The following is a 27,469-nucleotide window of genomic DNA, read 5'->3' as shown; positions in this document are numbered from 1 at the left end:
TGTTCTTCAGCTTGACTCAAAGCAGCATTAAAGTAGATCATTAATCATTCTGCTGCATAAACCAAAAATAAATAAGCCAGAAAAATGGCTTTCTCAATAACAATAGGCCTTTTTTGTGGGGGAGAAAAAATGACACGCAAAATAACATTTTGACCAACAAATCAAACCCCAAAATGTCTTCATTTTACAGTCACATAAAAGAGAGAAAATACTGCAAATCTTCACACACAAGAAGCTGGAATCAGTGAACATGTGTCAGATTTACTATAAATTACTTTGATTTATTTCTATTGCAAAATCTGAAAAATCTTGAAAAACATATAAGCAGGAATCTAAACCAACTCTGTTGACTGGTGCATACTGATACTTTTACCCCAAATTCATGGGGTCATTGGAGCACATTACAGGCCGCGTTCACATTACACCGCACTCCAGTCGTCTTCTATCCCAGTGACAGATCTCTGAAGCTTTTGTACAACAGTCATTTCCACATAAATTCAGCATTATTTCATTATAAAAGACCGGGAGCGATCAGAGCGCCACAGCAGCACATCTTAGTCTGACTCTCTGAGTCTGACTCTCTATACCAAAAGCGATTTAAGGGAATAATGTGAACCACCAGATGAAGATTCAGCAAGGTATGTCTTCTAGAATATATTCCATTTCTAAGGTAGAACTATACTAGTGTATACAAAGGTGTATCTAAATATCTAAAAAAGGAAGAGTAGAATAGAGTAGAGTAGAGGCACTTAGGTGCCTGGTCTTGAGAACCAGGGATGGTAGGTTGAAAAGCTTTTTTATCCCATGGGAACTCTCCCTACCCACTCAAGCGGCTCAAGAAAATGGACATATCATAATAATATATCATAAGACATATAATAAGAAAATAGAATTTATGTATACAAGTGATATTTATATAATAAGAGTAATAAACAACATATACAAGAAATATAGTTATTATATAATATTATAGGAGTAAGCTTCTAAATATTAATACTAAAATATTAATACAAGAGAAGATTGTAGTATACGTATACTGAGTTTGTAGACTAGTAGTAAAATTAAATTATAGCTAGTAGGCTAAGATTTACATATGGTTATATTATTATAGAAACAGAAGCTATGATGTAATATGTTAGGTATCTGTCTAAAGTAAAACCTGTTAGCTTACTATAGGAAGACAAAATACATAATCTATATGCTATAAAATGTAAACCTAAAACTAAGTACTATTCGGGGTTTTCACTTATCCCATAATCCCTTGCGTGCCAGAGAGTCGCTGCAGTCAAAACAACATAGAGAATCCACACGATCAATCAATCAATCAATCAATCAATCAATCAATCAATCAATTTCTTTATATAGCGCCAAATCACAACAAACAGTTGCCCCAAGGCGCTTTATATTGTAAGGCAAGGCCATACAATAATTATGTAAAACCCCAACGGTCAAAACGACCCCCTGTGAGCAAGCACTTGGCTACAGTGGGAAGAAAAAACTCCCTTTTAACAGGAAGAAACCTCCAGCAGAACCAGGCTCAGGGAGGGGCAGTCTTCTGCTGGGACTGGTTGGGGCTGAGGGAGAAACGATGACAATTGTAAATGAATATTATACTACAAAAATATCTTTTTTTTTTATACTTTTCATCACGTTAATAAGAGACTGCTGCATGATACCCTGAAAACTTGCTAAAACAATTATAACAAAAAATCCGTGTCTGCTACATTTAATCTGCGTGGAATTTAATAAGCGCAAACCGAATTTCAGACATATTATATATATTAGTCTGGAACAAAGAGGACAAACAGTGTTGTAAAGAACAATAATCAAGACGTTAAAGAGCAAACTTCACTTTCCTCAAGAACGACATGATCAGGATGCGATTGTAGCTCACAGCAGCTCCCATTGAAAATAATGGAGAGACAGCCTGTGATTCTTGCATGTTTACATAAAATAAACACAATAACAACGTCTAAAAACCCAGAGAATATATTCACAAGAGTTTTAGGCACAATATAAAAATAGTTTTATGTTGCAATGTTAATTGTGTTGTCCGTGTGCAGCGGTTAAAGTGAAGCGTGATCAGAGCGTATCAATGCAGTTCTCAATATTACTGAGATCTCGCAGCGCAGCGACCTCTCCGGGGTTTTGCGGGATTTGAAACCTGAAAAGCCTCAATATGTTGATATCCATTAAAGAACCCATAAACTGAAAAATAATTAAAAATCTACACCATGTAAAAAAATTATGTAAATAACAAAAAATAAGCTAACTATAGTTAGAGGAGCTAATATTAAATTAGCTGTTAATAAGCCAACCGTACTTAGCTAGCTAACAAGATAAACAAAACCGGTAACTGCGTATAAAGTATAATAGCGTAGTTAAACCCTACAATAACGGTATTAATAAATACATATGACAAGAAATGCAGACAGAAGTGTGCATTAATGTAGGTATTAAAACAGAAAAGAACCCACTATATTGTTAGTTACGATAAACAGTGCTACAGCCGGCTAGATAAGCTAACGTTAGCTGATAGATATAACTAATTGTACCCCACTCCTCCAATATTTATCATAAATGTAATAATATTAAAAAAAGAACAAGAAAAAATTAAAGCATGCTGAAATGTATATAGACATATAAGTATCTTAGTGAAAGGATATAAAGGTGGTATTGTTCCCGGCTAAAGAGAGCTCCCGGCTTGTGGCTGCAGCGACAAGTAGGCCAGAATAGCCTTAAACTAGCTAGACGGAGAGGGATAAATTCCAGGTAAGCTAACGAACATTACTGTAGCTAACGTTTACAGTAGTAGGCCTAGTTATTTATATATTTAGTTAGTTTTACAAAGTAAAACCTCTTAAATCATTCTAAAGTGATTTTTAAGCAGAAACGAGGTGATAATCTGTGAATTACTGCTGACGCTCTGAAATGACGCATGCGCAATGAAGGCAGGAGGACTGACTTTTAGGGGGGGTAGTTTGGTCGGCAACATGGTATCATTTGTGGAATGACGTCAAATGCTGAAGTTGTGGGTTAAGAAACTTTTGTCAGAGTTACTGAGCAGAAAGTGTGGTGTTATATTTTTATTTTCTTCAGAGTAAAAGTCTAAAAATTCTAAATTCCCAGTTTCTATCTTGTACGGTCTGCTGGGAGATGGAGTTTTGAGTTCTTTACTGTGTATCTGTGGGCGAATTCTCTAAACAATGGATTGAAGTTTTCAACATCGACCAAAAACATTCAGGAGCCGTTTTATCTCTGTGGGTGGAATAAACCTGTTCATTGTGTCATTTTATACATTTTATTCCTGGACTGTCTGTGAGGCTTTTTAGATGATTTCTGGTTTGCACAGGTGGTTTGTGGTTTGCAGAGTTTCAGAATTCCTGCATTAAAATGCAGTTTTCCACTTAAATTTGGTTCATTGTCTTGGGTCTGTTATTTGTTAGTTTGTGTGTTTTGGTGGGGGGGATATACTTATAAAATCAAAGATATTGGAAATGAAATCTATACCTGATCATTTAAAGTAAATCCAATTTGACAGCTAAATAAAAAATCAAATACACTTTGTGTGGAACAAATGTTGATTTGAGTCACGTCAGCCTGCCATGTGAACACAGTCACACTGTGAAGAGTGGAAATGTGTCCAGAACAAAGTGGAAAGTGGATTCAGAACTTCATAGACGTCACTCTGAATAGGATTTCAAATATTGTTCCACTTCATAATTAAATGGCGTGCTGTCTTTAAGGTCAAGTCCAACTGTCCCGAACAGTCCGTGAGCGTTGGCGTGTTGGACATGAAGCATCCCTTTGCAATAAACAATTACTCAGTGGGTTATTACTGGGCAGGGCCTTTGGCGGCCTTCGAGCCGTGTGAGCGTTGTGTTTTGGAGCACTGACATGGAAATGACTTTTGATATTAAATAACACAATGTGCATGTCCATTTCTTTCTATGTAACAAACAATTTTCAGGATGTGGAGGAGCAAATGATCCGCACAAACGGCAAGTAAACAGCGAGAAAACATGACTTTGACCACAGAGAGAGCTCTGACATAACAGTCACTAACAGTAACGTTTAAGGTGACACGGAACAACTCACATTCTTTCAGACACATTTTCAACAACACAACAACAGCAACAGGGCTGAGACCAGCAGGAGGTCTGGACACTGCGACCTATTCACCGGCGATCAAACATGGTTATCGTGTCATCAGAAAAAACTAAACGCAATCCAAAAAACACGACAGGAGGAGAAAACCTGTGTAGGAGCAAAACCCACAAATCAATCAGTAAATCCAGAGGACGGACTACAGTCAGGATGGAATCCACCGTGTCGTGACAACAGAACATTAGCTCACCAACTAATTAACTCTGACTCTCAGATCAGAGTCAGAGATGCATGTCTGCTTTTTGCAGATGATGTGGTTCTGTTGGCCTCATCAGGCAGTGACCTGCAATGTGCACTGAGCAGGTTTGAGACAAAGTGGGATGAGAATCAGCACCTCCAAACTCTGTTCAGAAATGGTGGACTGTCCTCTCTGGGTTAGGGGAGAATTACTGCCCCAAGTGGAGGAGTTTAAGTATTTCAGGATCTTGTTCACAAGTAGGGGTAAGTTGGACCGTTGAGCGTCTGATGTTTTACGGATGCTGTAGTGGACCGTCACGGTGAAGAAGGAGCTGAGCCAGAAGGCGAGGCTCTTGATTTGTGCTCCTATCCTCACGTATGGTCATGAACTTTGGGTAATGACCAAAAAAATAAGATCCCAGATACAAGCAGGAGAAATGAGATTCCTCCATCGGGTATCTCGACTTACACTCCTGGACAGTGTGAAAAGCTTGATTTTCCAGGAGGGACTCTGAGTAGAGCCGCTGCTTCTTCACATCGAAAGGAGCAATCTGAGATGGTTCAGGCAGATGCTTCCTGGTCGTCTCTCTAGGGAGTTCTTGGGAGGAGGCCCCAGGGAAGACCCAGGACACGCTGGAGGGATTAAATTTCTCAGCTGACTTGGAAACACTTCGGGATCCCCCAAGAAGAGTTACAGGACTTGGCTGAGGATAGGGAAGTGTAGGATGAGCCGTATGGTCTATTGCCACCATGACCCAGATGTGGATAAGCAGCAGAAAATGAATGAATGAAAAATTAATAATTAACTCAGCCACTAATTAACTCAGGAACTAGGTACTTCTAACTGACTCAAAGTATGCTGTCACTAATATCAGCCAATCAGCATGAAAATGATCCTGATGGAATTTGTCTGCCGGGTTTCTTGGCCTCTGTGATTGTTGAAGAGCTTTGGTTTATAATAGGAAGAACAGAACCCAGAATGACAAAAAGGCTTCTGGGGATTCAAACCAATGACAAACCGTTCCCAGTGGACTTTCAGTCTGTCTGCAGGTCCTCCACCTTCACCAACCCATAAATCAGACCATAATACTGTGCCGGCTAACCCAAACAGGAACCAAGTCGTGGCTCTGAGGGGCAAAGGAAGAGAATAAATCTGTTTTTTCTTCCTCTGTATGTTTTTCTTTTTGGCGTTCTTTTTGGTGATGTCACTCTTTTCTGGAAGTCCTGAATAACCGTCAGGATTTCTGGAGATCACAAAGGATTAGTCAGACAATAATGAAAACAGACGATGGCTTCCGGGGAATTAGTGGATTTCCAGATGTGCAGCATAGTGATATTTATGAATTACCATTATCACATTATAAATTCATTATTTGACCTCTTACAGTTTTACAGTTAGACACAATTTAATGTCTAATTACAGTTAAATATTAAATTGATCTACACATCTACACATTATTTTGTTTTACATCATTTATATTTTAATTCCTTATCATATAGATTTTGTTACTTATTCACTTTTTTTATTCACACTATTTTCTGCACTTTTATTTGTGTGCTGCTGTTCTAACATTTGTTTAATAAAACCTAAAAAAGAAAGAAATAATTCACCAGCAAACAGTTCTTCTATTTTCTCACGTTTTTTAAAAATAAAGTGTTCTGTGGTCCGTAGGTTCATGAATTAGTTCACTTGTTTCGCTGTGTTTTGAGCTACAAACAAATTAACAAATAAAAAGTTTGGAGATTCAATGAGCTCCTGGTGTGACTGTGTTGAGTTTTCTAACAAACGTGTGGGCCTCGGTACCTGCTGGCAAACACTTCCTGTTGTGCACATTCGTTGCTCTGCTCTGTGTTTTTAACAGAAAAAAAAAATGATGTTTCACGTCAAAGCAAGAGCTTTCTGTCTGTGGTCTGAAACAGTGGCCTCGGTGCTGCAGCGTCTGCGTAATCATCTGAATTAACCGTCGCCGACATCAAGACCAATCCCGCTGCGATCCTTCAGATACACAACATCATTGTACATCATGATGATGTACAACAGCAATTAGATCAAGTCTTCACTTCATAAAGGCTGCATCTAAAATTGATTTGGTTTATAAATATCCTATAATAACCTCCACAAAAGAAATATATTTTAAATGCCACTTACGCATAATTCCTCAGTAGATTGCTGCAGATCAGGTCTTCGTTCTTCCATCCCTCACTTCCACGCCATCCCACTTCAGGCCGTCTTCTTGGCAGCACTTAAAGTCAGACCGGAACAATTCTACAAAATGTTATTTATGCTCGCTCAGATGGATCATTTTCAGTCATTTTATGTCCTTTTTCTGCTTTGGGTTCTATTGCTGTCAGAAATTCCCCTCTGACCAGGAGGACAAATGCTCTGCCACAGCCGACAACACCACACTGTTATTCTAGATTTTTGTAGTCTACATATTCTTTCTATTTTTAGTGCACATTTAATACTTTTTCACACACACACACACACACACACACACACACACACACACACACACACACACACACACACACACACACACACACACACACACACACACACACACACACACACACACACAAAAAATCAGCTGTGCTTGAGAAACACTTTATTCAGATCAACATTTTCTTAATTTAGCAAATTATCATTTGCCTTGAATTAAATTTAAAAACACGTAGCTGTGTCAGTAAGAAATTATGAATCTCAGTTCCCCAAGGAGCTGATCTTGGAATGCTTGTGTTTGATATTTATTCCCACTTAACCAGATTCTAAAAAAATACATAATTTACCTTCATAATTAAACACAGGATAGAATCACTGAAAAAAAGAAAAAAACAATTCTTCAGTTAAAGAAAGAAAATGTTGAGAAATTACTTAAATTGCTAAAATTGAGTTAATTAAAATTTTAGCAATCTTATTTTTTAGCAGTTAATTCACTAATTTTTTAAAAAAAGCAAAAAGCATAACATTTTGCAGCAGCAACTTACTATCGAGCTATGCTAGCTAGCATGATGAGTCATCATATTGGGTTAAGATATCAAGTTATCTCACTCAATCTGGATAATAAATGTCAAAAAATACTTGAATACATTTTTTTTATTATTATTATTATCCTGCTTTGCCTTAATACTTGTTTAAAAACGATGTGTTTTGGAACAGTTTATTCTGTTTTATAAAACTTGATTTGCACAAACATCCGCTCTCAAGCTGTTAGCGCATCCATTGGCTTAATGTTGTAATCAAGGACAAACAGTTTCAAACAAATCATGGTACCTGTGTTATGTGCCGACGCGGGTTGAGGAGCGGACCTGCGTCTGACTGAACCCAGCGCTAAATAACCAGAAAGCGGTTCCAAAAACAAAACATTTATTTCCCTTTCTGTGCAATAATTGTGTACAACATAATAAATGGCTTGTCTGGCGGAGTGAAGGACAGTGCGCTCTCCAGCGCCCAAAGGGATCGAAGCCCAGCGCTTCTGGACTCAAATTCACCGCCAAACACCCCCCAGGTGGACACGACAAACTGACTCTGTGAAGGATAGAAGAGGTGAGGTAAGTCAACAGCTACAACTCATATCCTTCAAAGGCACACGCTATCAGCAACACATTCAGGTCTGAATTTAAGCTTTATGTAAATGAGCAGCTTCTCACAACAGGTGGAGGATCATCAGTCCGCACGCCACGGCCGTGAGAAGCGAGCTGCACAATTCTCATCAATGTTCAAATATACTGTGTAACAAAATACCAAATTACTATTAACACTTATTTAGACAATCAATCACCTCTGATGTGTGCTGACAGCATGTGTCCCTCACCCGTCCTCCTTCACAGGCACGATATGTCAAACCCAGGCGCGGTCATCAGCGTCTCACAAACGAATGTCACAAGGTCGAGTTCCGGCAATTCTGCTTGAACCACTCATGGCTTAAATGCAGAACGCCATCTAATTATCTGCTTCAGCTGAAAGTCCTTAAGTCTGCACGTGAGCATCATCCACAGGTGCTGCAAGTCATTAGGCCTGCACGTGGACATCCTCCACAAGTGCAGCCAATAATGTTGATGAGGGTGAAGGATTCTTCTGCCAGCACCGTCTCCACAGACAAAAACCAGTTTGCATACCGCCTGGAGAGCAAAGAAAAGAAAACAACACAAAAACATCCAGCCAAATCCCCCAACACACAACAACCTGAGTATTTAGTCATTACTTTTAGTGAGGTATTGATGTGCTTAAGAAAAAGTATTTCATTGGGAGCTTTTGTGTCTTGGAACAACACACCAAGTGGTCCACTGTGATGGTTCCACACAGGAAACAATATTCCACTGAGTGTCCCAGATCTATTCAGGTTTGAGTGGAATCTCTCCTGAGCTGGAGCGGAGGTGTGGATCATAAAGAATAACAGAGTGGGGATGAAGGCTGCTCATGGAAATGCTCACACCAAATCAGAGGTCTGGAGACATGGTTTACTCAGCCAGTACTTACCTGGTACAAAAGGACCCACATTGTGTTTGACTGAGGATAAAATGACCTGCTACCTGTAAGGATGCAGAAGTGTTCAGACAGTTGTATGTGTTAGCAACATGTTCCCCAAATATTCCAGAAAGACATTAATTCCACTTGTTTAAAACCACATACAAGAAGAGAGGACTGAGAACGGTTGTCTGTCTGTCTGCCTGCCTGTGTAATTCAAAAACAATGCTCTCCAATGGCTTGAAAATTTGTCATGTGACTGAGGCGTGGTGGTTTTGTCCTCTTCAAAGATTCCATTATTATCAACATGGTTTCCGTCATTAATTCTGATTCCACATGACTTGAAGGTTGACAATTTCTTTAAGTCAGTTTAAGATCAAGTGGATGCGGCTTCTACAATTATTAATAGATTGGCAGAGCAGCTGTAGACATTTCTGTCCAGATGAGTCATTGGAGTACAGATGGTTTTCTACAGACTGATTGACATTATTGACATAAGCGAGGTCCTTCATTCATCAGTTCCAGCTCTTACTCTGTTCAGTGCTTGCATGGACTGGGTGTGCGGTAACGTCCTGGAGTCCAACGTGGGAGTCTTTGTTGGTGAGGAAAGGTTCACTGACAATGAATTCAGTTTATTTATATTGTACCAAAACAGAAATCATACTAAAACATGATCTAAGATTAACCTTCCCCCCTGACCAAGCACACTGGCAAACAGCAGTAGGAAAAAACACCCAGAAGCATTTTTTGGTTATTTTACAGGAAGACACCTCAAGCAGACCAGACTCAGTGAGGTAGACATCTACTATGACTATTCTAACTATACAGAACAGAATGCACAATGCAGGATCAAATTTAACTGAATGCATGACTGTGTAGACCAGAGTCTTTGCGAAATGATGAGTTTGTTTAAATGGAGGCATGTTAACTGAGTGCTGCACGGAGCAGAGGCAGAGACTCTGACTTTTTTTCCAGTGAAAACTGGTGTTCCTCAGGGATGGGTTCAGGCTCCTACACTGTTCAATACTTGCATGGACTGGGTGTTGGGTCGAGTTGTGGAAACCAGTGACTTGGGTGTTTTCATTGGCCAGGAAACATTGACTGACCTTGACTCCACAGATGATGCTGTGATCTTTGTGGAATCAGTAGATTCCCTGACGTAGCCTGGATCCAAACTAAGATCCAGGATTTCAGTGACTTCCTGGACTTGTCCATCAGAAGTGCAACTGTATGTGGTGGAAGTGTTGAACATGTAGAGACATTGATCTCAACAGTGATGTTCATCACTCTGGGTCCTTGTCCTTTGAGATCCGGAAACGCCTGGGAAGTCGTGATGTCAAAGGACAGAGGTGTTTGGTGATGCTGATAGCTTTGCAGGATAACAAAAGTCCAACTCTCTATGATCCTGGTGTTTCCTGTCTTATTGCATGGTTGAGAGACATTGACTCTAACCAGTGACCTAAGGTGATGACTGGATGTCTTTTGTTGGGTCTCTCTGGAGGATTCTTAGGTATCACTGGAATGACTTTGTGGTTAATTAGGGAGACTTTGATGGATGTAATGTCAAGGATGACATTACGGCCTTGCAACAAGTGTCCTTGAGCATGCTCAGGCACCCAAACCCCTTGAACTTGAGACATTCTCTTTGTGCAAATGTCGATTTGTCGTCAAAAAATCCCGCCGCCATCCCCCCTGTACATCCCACTGTGTCAGTTCTTGCTACACTGGCATAGATTCACCTCTGATTGTCACAGCCTTAATGATGGAGCAAAAATGATCATACCACCACCACCATTACCAGTTCTTCTGTGTTTGTACGGTTTATACAGAACGGCAAGGCAGAATAATAGCGTTAACATTCCCGCCTCACGTACTTTGTGTAAAAGGGACTAAAGTGGCTCAACATTCGTTTTTTCTCTTTTAAGTCCGAATCAAACAAACTAGCCGTCAAACTCCTCAAACAGGAAAATAAACACAAAGATGTTTTTGATGCTCACGCCCACTTCCTCCGGGTGTTTGTTTTGGCGCTGCTGCTGCTGTCTGTGTTGTTGGTGTTAGCACGTCATGTTCCTTGCAGTTACTCCAGTGGTTGGGACAAAATCGAGCTCAGTCAGACGGCTAAACATGAAAAGTGGAGCATTTGTTTTGTTCCTTTGTTTCATCGTGTATTTTATGCGTTTTGTGATTCGCAAACATGGAATGTCTCTCTGCACGTCAGTTGCAGCGGGCCGCCACTCACTTTACTGGAGTGCAAAGCTGTGTAATGCACCTGATGACAACAAACATGTCTTCCAGCAGTAAATCTCTGCTGGCTGATGTCATAGTGTTATGTAAGAGAGCAGCAGCCTTGCCAGAACCTCAGGCAGCGTGCACGCCACACACGCAGGTGCATGCCACTCAGCACGCACACCTCACTTTCCAATGCCTTACTTGGAAATAGTTTGTTAAGCTCGAGTTCCCCAAAAGAATCTGCTGCCAAATCTTTAAAGCAGAGCAGAAAAATACGACTGAGATAACGGAAATCTACAAGAAATCAAACGTTTCAGTATTTTGATCTCTGCAGTGTTAATTCATCAGCGATTACGCAACAGTCATCGGCGGCTCCAGAAACCTTTCCTTTTATTTGGTGGAGCAGCAACACTCCCTGTCATAAATGTGCAAATCTGAATTATAAAATGAATTTTAAATGTGGACAGCATACATGATCTTATTTCAAACATACAAAAATCAACAGATAGAATTAATAAGAGCACACGCTTATAAATCACAAATTAGCTTCTGATGAAGCATCAAGGACGAAAAATCATAAATATAAATCACTTAATTCAGAAATAAATACATACTTTCAATTATTGCTATAAATATTTATATATTTATATCAATATTTAAATATTTATAAATAATATACATTTATTTATTGAAATGTGTCTATGTTAATAAGGTAGATGGTCCTAACTTCATTTGATGCAGGAAGAGTCATGACTAATGATTGATTAGTTTCTGATCACATGGTTATGTGATTGATCTGACAGAACCGCCCCACCCCCAAATAAACAAATAAACATATGAAATGTGTTTTTGCTATCTCAGTGTAGTTCTTGTCCCGTTTTAGCCAATAAGGTGCTGGAATGTGGCTGCCTGCTGCCCCTAGTGGTTGGATTGTGTCTAACTATAATTAGGATGGATTCAGTGCAGAGGGCAAAGTTCACTATAAAAAAAAAAAAAGAAGAAAAGATGTATTTACATTTGTGACTTTTCTTCATAATCAGTTTTTATTAATTTTCATCACTGCGGTTGTACTTTTGTTCATACTTTATAACATGACCCTGAAAATATGTGTCATAATTTAAAAATACTCCAAGTTTTTAAGACACCGAAGGAAACACCACAACGATCCTCATTCAGGATCGGAAAGAAACGGAGCAATTTTTCCACATCATCTATTCCCACAAAACACAAGGAGGCCTTCAGTGGAAGTGGGAAAAGGTACTTCACAGACCCAAGTACGTGGTCTCAGCAGCCATCCATCAGGTCCCGCCCCCCCTGGTCAAACCTGATGGCAGGAGGCGGAGCAGCGAGACAGGAGTCGGGGTGTCTGCTCTGCTTCTCCAAACCAGGATCTTGGAGTGAAGGAGAACCCATTAAGTGAGCCGTGGACTTTGGCTGACACCCCGGCATCATAGGCTCCTCCCCCGCCTGCTCGTACCACCCCCTGCTGGTTGAGCTGCCAGGAAGCATCGGCCTCCAAGGTAGCACTCCTCTCCTCTGCCAGTACAAATATCACATTCCTGTCTTTCTTTCCTCCCCCGTCGTGGTCAGACCGTGAGCAGCTCCGATCGCCAACATTCTGACCCACACAAACCATCTCCAGGTAGGAATCTTCCAGCCAGACAGGAAACCTTTGATACAACTAGGACAGCACTCGTTAGTGCGCATATGCCTGCTGATGATCACAGTACAGCAACCAATCACAGTTCATTTCATGCACTTCCCCTCTAAACCAGTCCTAAAAAGGTTTAATCAAAAACATGACTCTTAATCCCAGATTATCTCCCTGCTTCAAATGTTACATTATCTTTACTAATATGATGCGTACGCCTGATTACCAGTTCCCAGTCATTCATTTTCTGCCATTATTCAGGTCCAGCAGTAGACCAAGCAGCTCAACCCACATTTCCCTATCCTCACCAAGTCCTCTAACTCTTCCTGGGGGATTCCGGGGCATTCCCTTGCCATCTGGGTAATATAATCTCACCAGTGGATCCTGGGTCTTCCCTGGGACCTTGTCCCAGGTTTGAAATGCCTGGAAGACCTCTTGAGGAAGACAAAAGGTGATTCGAAAAAGACCCTTCATGACTGACACAAAAATGGAGTCACCTTCTCCAGATTAGGGAAACCAGGGCCTCCTCCTGGAGCCAAGCCGGGCCATGACATCAGAGACATGTCACAAAACATGCGCCGTCACATCTCCTGGTGACGCCGAATTCTTTAAGGTGTTTTAGATTCTGAGTCTGGATAAGACTTGTGGCGACAGCCTGTGTTCTGTCGAGCTGAGGTTCCTCGCGTAACTGCATGTGTGCACTGAAAAAATTACTTCACAAAGTTCGCTTACTTGTATTTTGATGGGCAAGTAAATGTATAAATTGTTCATCCGAACGTAGTAATGTATAAAATCTACTCACTATAAAACGATAAGTATTTTTAAGCTGGAGTTATCTTATTTCGACAGGCAAAATATTCATATACATACATTTAAAATGTTTTACTTATTAGGCTATAAACACACTGAATACAATTAATAAAAAAAAAACTTTGACGAAAAAAAAATGCGCATGCGCAGTTGCACGTCGAGCGAGTTACATCATCTCCACATGTGCAGTTGCGTGAGGCACCTCATCTCGACAGGTGACGTCTTCAAGTCTGGGGTAGAGCGATGTGCGCATGCGCAGTAGCGCGGCACACCTCATCTCGACGTTCACCTAATCTCGACGGGACACCTGCGCTAACCAACACGAGGCAAACAAAACTACAGGGTTTAAAGTACCTCAAAATGTAAAAAAAATAAATAAATAAAAGCGTTGAGTCCAGGTCCAAGTCTGGCTGATCTCTGAGGAGAACTAAAGGGTTTGAAGGTGTCACATCACTCTTAGGGACGGTCCTGGAGACGGCGTGCAGCAAAGAGTCATTAAAAATGTTCTTGAAGGTCTCAACCCGGTTCAGGCTGGAGCTGGAGACAGAGAAGGAAAAACACCCGCCATTGTGCTCGAAGCCTGTGAGTGTAATGATTAAAATCTGGACTGTAATGGTTCCCGTGACTTTAACCAGAGTCTCCATGTGTCGTCCAAACCGCGAGCCCCTTAAACAGCCACAATTCAAAAATAATGAAAACAGCTGCTAATTTTAGACAACTTCTGCAAATGTTACATTCTTTTTGGTAAAATTTTGATTGTCACAAGACAAAAGAAAAAAAAAAAGTGTCATTATGAGCGAGAGCTTTAAATCATGAACCGCAAGCGTTTTCCTTCACAAGCAGCTCCGACCTGTAATTAGTTCAGCTTCGTATCTTTTAAAGTCTGCAAATTTTACAGACTTTTACATGCAGCCAGTAAGTTCCCCATAAAACACGTAAAAGAAGATCCAGCTCAGGAAAACCCACCGAGATTCACAAAAACATTCTTTACATTTATGAAGAATGTAAACCAACTCCAAGAAAAGTTTCGCGATCAAAACCAGTTGGCTGTAAAAGTGATCATTCAGTTAATTAGTGTGATACGAAAGAGGTGAATATTTGGAGTTTTCCATTTTAATTAAATTTTACATCAGAGTGTTGATGTTTATTTTCACGCTTAAAGAGCAGAATTTATTAATTTATGTATTTAAAAAAACTATTTTTCTAATTATTTTCTTAGAAGACAAATATGTTTTTTTTTAAAGACTTTAATGTGTGAGATACAACATCTGTGTTTTAGTTTGAACACATTAGCAGGACAACCGTGGACGTTTGTCCAAAGTGGACCATCTGGCACAATGTTGCATGCAGTGTCAAAACTTTAAAAAATGAAATAAAAGGCCTCTTTTTGCACATCCACAGCTGTCTTACCATGAATCCTTAAAGATGGCGACGAGCTGAAAATGGCCCATAAAGCCAATGCAGTCAACAATTTCACAATAAAGTTACAAGTAATTGCTAGCGTTTAACTTTTTTAAAGACTAAACATTCTTTTTTTCTTTGCTTTAAGAAAACAGTTAAATATTATTTGATGTATTTTTATTTTAAGGGTACAGGAGGATTATTTGTGAAAGAAATAGTTTGCCTTTTTATAGTCTTATTCATGTTAAAACATTGTTAGCAGGCTGGCTATGTTAGCCAGTTAGCATGTGGCTGTTTTTAAACATGAAATTAAAACTTTGCAAATTAAAGGACAAACTACATTTATGCTAATCATGCTAACACTGTTCCTTTGCTTTCATTCATCCCAAAATGCATCTGGTCTCCTAACAGCTGCAGTGATTCAGTAACGAAGGCGTTGCGCCCCGTAAAGTCGCGCGTGCTCACGCCGGGTGTTTTAAAAACACGACAGTGACGTTAACCTTAAAAACCCATCAAAAACCAGCCGCCAGTCAATGATTTTTATCTGTTATGAAACACTTTATTACACACATTTTACATTTTATAAAACACGCCTGCACACACGAATAAAGACACACAAAGACACACACACAAAAACACACACACATATGTCGAAGAACATTAACGTGCACACTCATAGATTCAACCCAACAAACAAAAATAAATGCATGAATTGTGTAACTAAAAAGAGCAAACAGTCATCATACTTTATTGAACTGAATGTGTTTTAAACATACAGTTTAGTGTACCGGGACTTACTAGTTTAGCGTATCATGCCACAAGCATTTACTTTACTACACAGTGTAAATATCAACATGCGGCATGTCAACATGATGACAGCAGCTGTAATTGGAGCGAACCCGTGAAGTCTGGGGTAGGGAGAACTGTGCATGCGCGGTGGATATCCTCTCAACGGGTAGTTTATCTCGTCGGGACACCGGCAGACAACGCAAGCTGTGTCACTCTACTCATTGAAGAGTCAGGTGAGGGCTGAACTCCTCACACCGGCCAGAGAGAGTCAGCAGCCAGGCGAATAGCAAACTTCGACTGTGGGTGCCAGGCCGCCGGGTCAATAATCACTCCCAGTTGTTATGACGCCTCACAGAGCAGCTGACTGATCAGGTGTTATGACGCCTCACAGGGCGGCTGACTGATCGGGTGTTATGACGCCTCACAGGGCGGCTGACTGATCGAAGCTGGACGTCGGTTAAACGATGTCACCAAAAGTCAACGTAAGTCCAGATTTCTTGTTTCGTTTTGGCTTCGGTGTCCTTGTTAGTGCCGTGTGACCAGGGCTTTACATTCATTGCGAGGAAAGTTCAACAACCAAAATACCAACATTCTGGACGCAATGAACATGTTTTCACTATCATTTGATTTCTTTGTGTGACTGACATCGTTATTGAAGCATTCAAAAGGCTAATCCTACCTCCACACAACTCCAAACAGCAACGACAAAGTTTCTTGACAGTTTTTGTTCTTGAACGAAACCGCATCTCCCTAACTGGACAAAGTTGTGACGTCATCACGCATGCGCGTAGGTGCTGCTCTATCGCAAATTGAAAATCATCCATTACCAAAATATTTCAGATCCTCATCCAACCAACTGACCACTCCACAGGAAGCTTATTCTGAATCCTGGATCCAGAATAGGTTCTAGATCAAATAAAAAAATAAAATCACTTATTTTTGAGGACATTTTCCATCTACTGTGTTTGTGTGGGGGGAGGGGGGCATGCCACCATCACTATTGCTGGGCAACAGGCCAGTCAGAGGCAGACATACACACAGACCTGACCTCTGTGTAAGGGGACTTAGTATCTGTAAGCGCTGAAGAATTTAGAAATGATGAACTTGCATACAGTGTCAAAACTTGAACTCTGGATCCAGATCCATCTGAATGTGGCGCCGGATCAACCCACAGCAACTATCACAAAACCGTAAAGTTGTTTGGAAACTTTTCGCCACAAAGAGAAGCCTAGAAGTTCAAAATGGTCTCACAGCCCCACGGCAGCAAACTGGGAATGTGGATCCAGATCGAGCCACAGGGACGGAATTTTAAGACAACGGTGCAATGGTGAGTTATACAAACACGCACACACACAGAAACACCGTTATGAGCACCCTGTTGCCGTCCATGTTGCAGGCTGCAGCGATCCTGAGGGTTGTGGAACTGGTACCCTGGAGGAAGGGATCTGGTTCCGTGGAGCCACCTGTTAAATGGAGCTTAACATACAAAAACACACGCACGGGTGTGTGCACAGTCCACACTGTGTGCTCCCCCACCCCCTGTTGACCTCCTGGGTTCTGAGGCGGTTTGTTCTGCCAAACCACACAGCGGAGCAGCAGGGAGGTCCAGAAACCCGCCGGGAGACGCTACGTGACACAGAGCACGCCGTGCATGAACCTCCTGAGTGTGCACATCAGGCCCAAGGAGCCAAAGTGAATATTTTGGTAATTGTGTGTGTGTGTGTGTGTGTGTGTGTGTGTGTGTGTGTGTGTGTGTGTGTGTGTGTGTGTGTGTGTGTGTGTGTTTCAAAAGCTACACACAGTTTCTATGTGAGCTACTATTATTACATTCTTCTCCTTTAAAGTGTTTTGTGTAACTGTGGTTGTGGTACTGCAGTCATTTCAGTATCTTTACATCATTTAGTACTTCATACTCTTCATAAGCACTTTGTAAGTTTGTTTAAATTTATTTTGGCATTTCAATACAGTATCCCACATAGTTTATTTATGAACTGCTTTCCAGACAGGTAACTGGACCAAAGCACTTAAAAAACAAACAAAAACAAACCCTAAATAAGCAATAAATAAATACATAAGTAAAAACATAAAATTAAAAATGTATGAATCAAATACATAAATCCCCAAAACAAAAATGCCATACATAAATACATATGTGTGAACAAATATAACAAAATCAAGCAGCCAAGAACATAAAATGAGTACCACAATTAATCGCAACACAGCAAGTTAAACCTTATACAAATAATGAATGTACCATTCAAGCTTTCACCTCATGAAATATTCATACCATTGAAAGAATAAGAAAAAACAAACAAACAAACAAAAAAAACCCCAAACATACAAACAAAACTGAGACTGCAGGTCAGGGGCCGGCACATAAGGCTCAACCACGTCCCCGAGATCCAGAGATGCACCACCGTTTAGAATTTCATATATTAGAAACAGAACTTTGAAATCATTCCTCATGCAGATGGGGAGCTGGTGAAGGGAAAATAATACATGACTGAATTTCCTACTTCTGGTTTAAAGTCCAGCAGCTGTATTTGGATCAGCTGCTGGACAGTATCACTTCTGGACAGTAATCAGTTCTGGAAGACACAAACGTGTGAGTCAGTGTCTCTGTGTCAGCATCAGTCTAATGGTTTCCACTTGTACTCACCTCTCTAAAATGCAGGTCAAAAGACAGAATCTGATTTTTTTTTTTTTAAATAAATAAATAATGAGGTGTGTTTTTCATCACCGATGTTCTTCAGTGCTCATAGTAAATTCGCTCTATTTGCTCTAGTATTTTTCACGTGAACACTCTTTGGACAGAAGACATTTTTGCACTTGATTTGATATTTTTTTGCACCATTAACTGCACTTTCACATGCACGTTGATATTATTGCATGCATGTGTGAGTGCACATTTTATTTCACATCGTGTGTCTGTGTTTGTTTTAGTTGAAGGGAAGTGAACGAATAAGAAAGTCCTATAAGAAGGAGGGCACAACATCTGATTTCCATATGCTGCTTTTGGCTGAAACCATTTTAATCAAGTCTGTGGCTTCACGGGGCCCAAGTAGCTGGCTGTGAAATCCAGAACAACCAGACTTTGATTTGGGTTTGTGCGTATGTCCAACGGGCTGCGTCGTGCCGGAGCGTCGCTCTACCACAGTGACGGCGGAGCGTCACGCTGCAAACTCTGAAAGTGATTTTCTCGCAGTATCTCAGAGGAAATGATTCATTAGGCTGCAGCCCAGTTGGGATCACTCTGACATGGAATAAGAAGCAGCCGCTTACCCTGCAGGCTGCTGTGCCTGGACCCGGCACCGAGACTCCGAGCGGCCTGTGAGCGCAGGAAGGGAGGAATGAAGGTAGGAGGGGAAGTGAAGGGGAGTCTCTGAGTCAACGGTACAAAAACTCCCAGAGCGGCTCGTCTTTCCTGGAGCACCACAGGAACCCTGACAAACCAGAACCATGCAGCACGCTCATCTGTCCCAGGTCAGGTCTGTCCGTTTAACTCTCAGAGGTCAGAACGGGACATTTAAAAAAAAAACACACACACACACACAATCACATACAACATTTAAAGAGTTCATCGGGCTCTAAGAGTCCGACCACCTCAGGAACCGCTGTCTGAGAGGAACTGGATGGTTCCTGCAGTGAGTTCTCAGGTCACATTTATATTTCGAGTTCCATGAACTTTACATAAATTTAAAGTAAGTACGTTTTGTTCATCTGAGACACTGGTGGGAGTAATCTTTACTTACCACCTCCAGGCCACCAGAGGGCGACCTGTCATCCACAGGTTTGCTTTTTCTTAACAGAAAATAAAACAGGAACTTATAAGTTAAAAGACATATTTCTGACTCAGACCTTCAATGACAAAAGACAAAATTATATCATAATTCAGTCAAAACAGTTGATAACTGAACTTTATCAGATAAAATCAAAATGGTCAGCAACACACAAAGGTCAAAGGTCAGCCATAAATTACAAATGCCTATTGTCACATCTGTAAAGTTGTTCAAATTATTGATGTGGAACAGCAGGTATAGATTTGAGCTTTGACCTTGCATACAGATACACTTGTGATGGCTGAGTCCAGGACGTTACTGAAAGTCTGGATCAAGGACCATCTCAAGTGCTGCAACCAGAGTGTTCATCGATAAATTCCACAAAAATCACAGCATCGTCTGCAAAGTCAAGGTCAATGAAAGCCTCTTCGCCAACACAAGAACCTGAACCACAGGTCTCCATGACCTGACCCAACACCAGACTGAACACAGTCACATCCAGAAGACATTCCTGATGAATGAGAGAATTCCATGAGAGGACGTCTGAGACTCCACCGCCTGACCAGCAACTTACTGGGGATCCAGCAAATTCTCAGGACATCCCAGTCAACTGAATCCAATGGTTTCCGGAATTCAGTATAGGCTGAAAATAAACACTACAGATGTTGGTGCTTGCGTGAGTACTCGCTGAGCTGGGATACAGTCACAGGTCGATCTCACTGTGTGGCAACTGGGACGGAATCCTGTTGGGAATAATCCTTGTAAGCACATTCCAGGCACAGAGAGCAGCTTACAGAAACACCTCGTGATACCGATCTCCAAGACTGAAACCACAAGTTCTTGCGATGCCAGGACAACATCATTACCAGGAACCACGACACGTTCAAAGTCACTGAGATCTCCTCAGGTCCTCATTCTGATGCTCCACTGGTGCATCAGCGTGTCTGTCTGCCTATGTGGACTGAATTTCTGCTATGTGATTGCTGATTGGACATTTGCTTAAGCGGCCGGTGTGTGTGTGTGTGTGTGTGTGTGTGTGTGGAGCCAGCAGTGGCAGAACTCTAGTTACTCTAGTAACAGTAAAACTATGAAAACATTTATAAATCTCACAATGTTGATTTTTGAAAATTACTTGTTTTTTCCACCTTATTTGGATCCACCTGAAATCGGAACGGTGATGATTCCAAACCACACACGGTAATCTGGGTCACAAACCAATCAGCAGATATCCTCATGCGAGATCAGAACTTTTCACATCTTCTCTCTGATCTGTCCTGTCTGTAACTGCTGCCATGGCAGAAAATGTGGAGAAAGAAGAATGGACGTTTTAAAATCATGTCCTCTGGACGTCATCTCTCTGCCTCTGTGAGACGGCGTCCCACTGGATGGAGGAAGATGGTTTTGGACTTTTCAAATTGGACTGATGGGGTGATTTCAAAGCTTGATACTGCTTTTTTTAAAAACTGCTTTCAACATCACTGAATCTCCAGCGAGTTCTGCAAAGCTCAGGATCAGCATCTGGAACATCACAAGATCCTCCCATGACCTGGCACATAAGCAGCGTCTGAAGAACGCTCACAAAAGAGGAGTGTTACACACTAAAGTGTCTCTTCCTGGCAGCAGTTAGACACGGGAAAACAGACGGATGGACAGGAAGAACTGGAGATAAGACAAAGACCCGGTTTTAACCTCATTACTCAACTGCACACTTATTCCACCCATCAGTGAAGATCTGTTCTCACGCAAACGTGTTTAAAGAGATAAATTGACCAAAACGTGTGGAATGGCTGCAGTTTGAGGGTGGATCCTGAATAAACAGCAAAACCAAGAAATGTTCAAAGTTTAATGTTGAATGTGTAATGTTAATGTTTAATGAAACATTATATAACTCTCTCAGGGGCCTCCTGTGGAGGGTGTGGACATAGTCTGTGACTCACTATACCATCACCAAGTACCACACATCGCCACATCCACCACAACACCAAACTGAGCCAGGTCCTGGATGACAACCACACAGGCAGACAACCGGTCCATCCCCACCTTACTAAAGTAACCACCCACCTCCTGCAGCCAGGTGAAAATGGGCGTGTCCTTGACCTTCTGCAGCTGCTGAGGTCCTTGGCACTGAGGCACCTGCATGGTGGATCACGACCAAAGAAATGCACCGCATAGACAAACTGCTGTAGCTGATGTTCCCTCACAGTGCAAGTGATCCTCCACATCTGTCTCCCAAGCTAACGGTTGTGTGAGATGCAGCATACATATGCTACAATCATTACAGTAAGACTGACAGTATATTCCTCTTTACGCACACTGCAGTACCTCCAAAATGCTCAAGAACCAAGGCCTTTAACAGTTCAATGTTCACAGAAAAAGCGGTGAAAGCAGCCGCAAGAACTGAGGGAGGAGATATGGAACAAGACGAGAGCGTCGCCACATGTGCATATGGATATACTGTAGATGGCAGTGTGTGTGTGTGTGTGTGTGTGTGTCCTTGGTGACCTCACGCTTCAGTTGACAGTTGTAATAAAGAAGTATAATATGAATTAGATAAGTGTGAGTGCGTCTGTGTCCCGACCGCACATCTGAGAATGTGACTTCCTAACCTCAACTTCAATTATCATCTTGTAAAACAGTGTGTGTGTGTGTGTGTGTGTGTGTGTGTGTGTGTGTGTGTGTGTTGACACAAAAAGTTCCACAAAATGGATCACAACAGTAAAACTAGTCCTAAAACATCTCTCAGACTCTGTCCCGGGTCAAAGCTCAGATTCCGGGTGTGTGAGTTTAAACCCAAAAGTAGTCATTTTGTGTTTTCTATAACAACATAAGAACAAAATCAAAATCCAAGATTTTAATTCTCTCACAGCGAGACGGTTGAGGGTTCAACACCCAAACCCGCCGACATTAAAGTCTAAACTGTAAGTTCTGTAAACATAAGAGGTTTAAGTTACTTGTACTCATTAACTGATGTTGCCTCAACATCTTAACTCGATTTTTCTGAGTCTGCATCATTTTTTTTTTTTTAAGTAAAATCAAGGTGTTATATTTGAGTGTGGGGGCGTGGCCTGTGCCATTTCTGTAACCAACGTCACAGAAACGTTCTAATTGAGGATATAATGGATGCAGAGCAGTGAGTGAACACCGCTCAGCACGCGGCCTCCATCAGTCGAACCGCAACGTCACTGTCACGTAATCGACTTTCGGTGTCCGCGGTGCTCGCTCTCTGCACGTTGTGAGATCAGCAGGTTTTTATGTTTTCCTGCAGGCTGCAGCCACAACATGAAACGCAGTGATTCCTCAGGATGTGCCGCTCATAAAGTTGTTTCCTTGCCGGATATTCAGCCGACAGTTTGGTTCTTCGTTTCAAGGATTTATTCATAGAAAAACATATTGGCCTTGAAATGAGGCTCGTAAAGGATTTCACAGTTTAATAAATCACAAACATCTCAAAAGCTGCATAAGCAGAGGTCACGCTGCCGCTGCAGAATAACCACAGCAACAACCCAAAACACAGCCAGTCCTACGGGGGCACTCGGAGAGCGCAGAGTTCTGCCACTGCCACACAATCCTGGAAGATCACACTTCAACGTTATGTCATACTTTTTAGCTCCATGGATGACAGCTGTGGGTCTCAAAGTCCGTCGTCATGGTTTCACATTTTCCTTGGTCCTACATGCCCCGATTTTGCTGAACAGGGAACTTCACTGATTCCCGTAAAGAAATACGTGTGTTTTCTTTACTTAACGTGTGTATCACCAGTAAATAAAATGTGAAATGAGCCTCGAGGGGCGACCCTCCTCGAGACCCTCTGTTGGAATGAATGTGAAAAACTGAATTTTCTACAGTGTATTTTGTGGACTTTGACTGTGAATATGTCAAAATCGTTCAAATGTGTATTTTAGGAGGACGTAGTCACGTGACTAGCAATGTTTATTGGGTGGAAGGATTTTCCAAAGATAACATTTTGAGAAGGAAAGTGGGAGTTTTTTTTTTTTTTAATGTTTTATTTTTTTGTTCGGACAGACTGCAGAAGTGATGCCCAGCACAGTGTGAGAATGACCTTCAAATCATGGATCTAACCACGGCTTCTATTCTTTCCATTCGTGGACACAGGTGGAGTGACTTTCAGACCGGTAACAGTCAGTGACTGACGTTACATCATGATTATGGATCAAAATGGCTGTCAATCTGGTGTGCATTTTTCAGACTCACTCTGGCTTATTTTACTTTTATCAGCTTTATCAGGACTCAAAGAGTTGGAAGTAATGATTCATAATCTGGTATATATATATTTTTTAAAAGATAGTGTTGACTGGAATGAAATGTATCCTTTAAGTCATCCTAATCATGAGTTAGACACAATCTAATCACTAGGGGCAGTGTGTGAGGCACAGTGCCTGAGGACCATCTCCAGGTCTACAGACTGTCTGGGACCTGGGCAGTGGGTAGAACATAAAGCTAAAAGGGCACCATTTTTAAATTGCTAACGCTTCACATGGGTGGATTTAGTTTAAGACCTTTTTTCCTGCATTGTAAGGCAATCTGGGGAGCTAAATCCTGACTCTTTAGTCATTGTTTTGAATGCACAATTTTGATTTTAAACACTGGAAATCTTCTTGTTCCGCACACAGAAGCATTCATTAATCAGCCTTTGTTTATGTGCTACTTTTCTGAATGGATGAAAGAATTTATTCAGACAATCTAAATACAGACAAAGCAACATTAAAACATATTAAGTAAAAGACAACGTTAGTCAGAGAACAATAAACAGATCTTAACTCCCTTCAGTGTCTGAAAGGACTGGGGAGTAATGTAACCTTATCAAGCCCTTGCTCTTCTTTATATATCTTAACATTATAACATTGTTACGTTAAATCTGCACTCGATATCTTAATATTATAACATCTTTACATTCAATCTTTACATCATATCTTAACATTACACCTTTATGTTTAATCCTTACATCATATTTTAACATTATAACGTATTTACATATTCATCCTTTCCAAAATATCTTAATTTTTTTTTTACTTTCAATCTTTACATCATGTCAACATTACTACATATTTATGTTTAATCCTTACATCATATTTTAACATTATAACATCTTTACAGTCTTTTTGTGACATCTTAATGCTATAACATCTTTATGTTAAATCTTTACCCGATATCTTAACACTATAACATTGTTACATTCCATCTTTACATCATATCTTAACATTATTACATCTTTATGTTCGATCTTTACATTATATCCTAACATTATAACGTATTTACATATTCAGCCTTTCCATAATATCTTAATATAAATTTTTTTTTACATCATATCTCAACATTATTACATCTTTATGTTTAATCCTTACATCACATTTTAACATAACATCTTTACATTCAGTCTTTACATGACAACTTAACACTATAACATCTTTACATTGAATCTGTACATCATATCTTAACATTATTACATCTATATATTTAATCCTTACATCATATTTTAACATTATAACATATTTACATAACATCTTAATACTATAACATCTTTACGTTAAATCTTTACCTGATATCTTAACACTATAACACTGTTACATTCCATCTTTATGTCATATCTTAACATTATTACATCTTTATGTTCAATCTTTACATCACATCCTAACATAATGTATTTACATATTAAGCCTTTCCATAATATCTTAACATTACATCTTTACATCGTATCCTAACATTCTAACATTGCTGCATTCAATCTTTACATTATACTTATTGGTAAACAATCATTTCCATAATCATAAATTATTCAAAGGATCCCAAAACAAATCTGAAAAAAACAAACAAAACAAATAAACAAACAAACAAGAAAAGCTTGAGAGTCAACTTTTTGATTTACCTACTTGGTCATTTAATGAACTAATTGAACCTTTTTTGTAGCACAGGTCAAGAATGTACAAACGAACGCTCTAAAATCGTCGTATGACTGAATTCTTGTTGTGCTAGTTTCTGTGTGTGTCCTTTGAGTGTGTAGAACATCTGGATGCGCGGCTCCCTGCTATCTGTCTGAACAGTCCAGCAGATACATGACGGCCGTTCCTTTCAAATTATGGACCGTGTCTTACGTAAAGCAGCAGATATTACCCAGCAGCCTCTGCAAGGTCATAGTCTTCTTTCTTCTTCTGTCCTCGTCACATTGGCGCTCTGTGTTCCTCTGCTCTGCTCGCCAGTTGACGATACGTCTGCTTTCAGGAATCACATCACACATGATTTTTTTTTTTAACGCGCCTCGCTGCATGTCAGTTTGTTGAGAAACAGCAGGATGTGGTTTTCCTGTGGCTCCAAGCTGGAAGGGTTCGTTTAGGGAGAATGTGTCTCGGTGATTAAGAATAATGTCGTCAGATATGTGGAGCGACACTTTGATACTTGCTGCATCTTTTCTCTCAACTTCAGAGCTTCAGTTACGAGAATCACGCCGCGAGTCGACCGCACAAACAGAAACAAACAAACCTGAAATGGATCCACGTCTGGAAACACGCCTGCGTTCGTAGCGGACGGATCTGGCCAGGTGCAGCTGCCAGGGTTCATCTTAGGGTCAACGCAGATTTGTGCTCATCAGAAGCTGGTTGTCAAGACAACTGTGAAAAACTTGCAACAGAGACAATATATGAAAAATGGACTCATAGCAATCTGTATCTGAAACACGCGAAGACGCTTTACCGCGAAAACTCACCAATATTCCGCTTGTTTGTGGAAATATCTTCAAGTCCACTTGGATCATAGAACAGCCATCCTGTGGACAGACGGAAAACATTCTAACTTCTTCTGTCTTATAACAAATTACTTAACATCAAAATGACAGTTCTTGAAAAATTAGCTTGGCTGTCCAAAGAATCTGAACCATCCTGGTTTCGATCCCGCAGCCTTCATTAAGTTTTATTTCCTCTCTTTACCAGGTCATAAAAAATGTTTATTGACAATTTCCTCAGCGTAAATAAAATCACAACTCAACCAATCAGAGACGAGTCCTCACGCCTACAGTCAGCCTCACGCTAGCACGCCAATAAGGGTCGAGTCTCGTGACACCCGTTAAGAGGTCTGAGGTTTGTCCGACTATCTCCAGTTCAGTTATTTCACAAGTATCGTTTTAAATGCGTAACGTGAGAAATTAAACTGATTACGTTATTGTTGCTGTTGTTGTCCTTTCGGCTGCTCCCATTTTGTTCGGGGTCGCCACAGCGGATACAGCCAGATCCGCATCAGTATTTTGCACAAGTTTTACGCTGGATTCCCTTCCTGATGCAACTCCAGTTTTACCTGGAGAAACAAACACAGCCCCTGGTGTTCTGAAGCGGTCTCCCATCCAAGTACTAACCAGGGTCCACACTGCTTAGCTTCTGAGATCTGACGGGATCAAAAGTATAACAAAAGCTGAAATACTGAAAATGGTCCTGGCAAACAGTCATCCCTGGTTCTCAAGAACAGGCACTAAGTGGCTCTACTCTACTCTTTTCTACTCTATTTTACTCTTCTTTTTTAGATATTTAGATATACCTTTGTATACTGGCATAGTTCCACCTTAGAATTGGAATATAATATATAAGATATACCTTACTGAATTTTCATGAGCAAAGTTCAACAATCTGATCGTGGTCCAGTTGATGCAAACTGAGCGGTGGTGACACACAAGTCCCCGGATTCAGTCAAAATAATGTCGGGAGTGCACGTACATTCCCAGAGTCCATGACCGCAGTTCATTTTTCTGTTAACACACATTAAGACCAACCTGCCCGAACCCTAACGGGGACATGTACTTTATCCAGGTCCCGATTACGCTACAGTCACTTGCCCACTTCTGGATCACTGCCGGTGCCGGAATCATGTATTTGCGCCGCCGTTTCTCGTAATGAGCGTGAATAAGCTAACACTTAATACCAATGGAAAGACTGATGTTTTGTCTACAAACGACCACAAGCTCGACCGGATCCAGCCATCTTTGTGATCAGCAGAGGACAT

General features: G+C 40.7%; 1 long non-coding RNA gene across 1 annotated transcript; it reads right to left on the bottom strand.

The window, feature by feature from the left end:
• Positions 1–23,098: 23,098 nt before the first annotated feature.
• On the bottom strand, positions 23,099–27,469 carry LOC117532248. The gene is made up of 4 exons (XR_004566819.1): positions 27,240–27,469; positions 26,187–26,246; positions 25,579–26,101; positions 23,099–23,137 (listed from the first exon to the last, which is right to left on the bottom strand). It is a non-coding gene; the product is annotated as an uncharacterized LOC117532248 (long non-coding RNA).

This window comes from Thalassophryne amazonica, chromosome 19, assembly GCF_902500255.1.
Source record: "Thalassophryne amazonica chromosome 19, fThaAma1.1, whole genome shotgun sequence".
Taxonomy (NCBI): Eukaryota; Metazoa; Chordata; class Actinopteri; order Batrachoidiformes; family Batrachoididae; genus Thalassophryne; species Thalassophryne amazonica.
The sequence above is the reverse complement of the archived record's forward strand: the minus strand, read 5'-3'. Positions and strand labels throughout refer to the sequence as shown.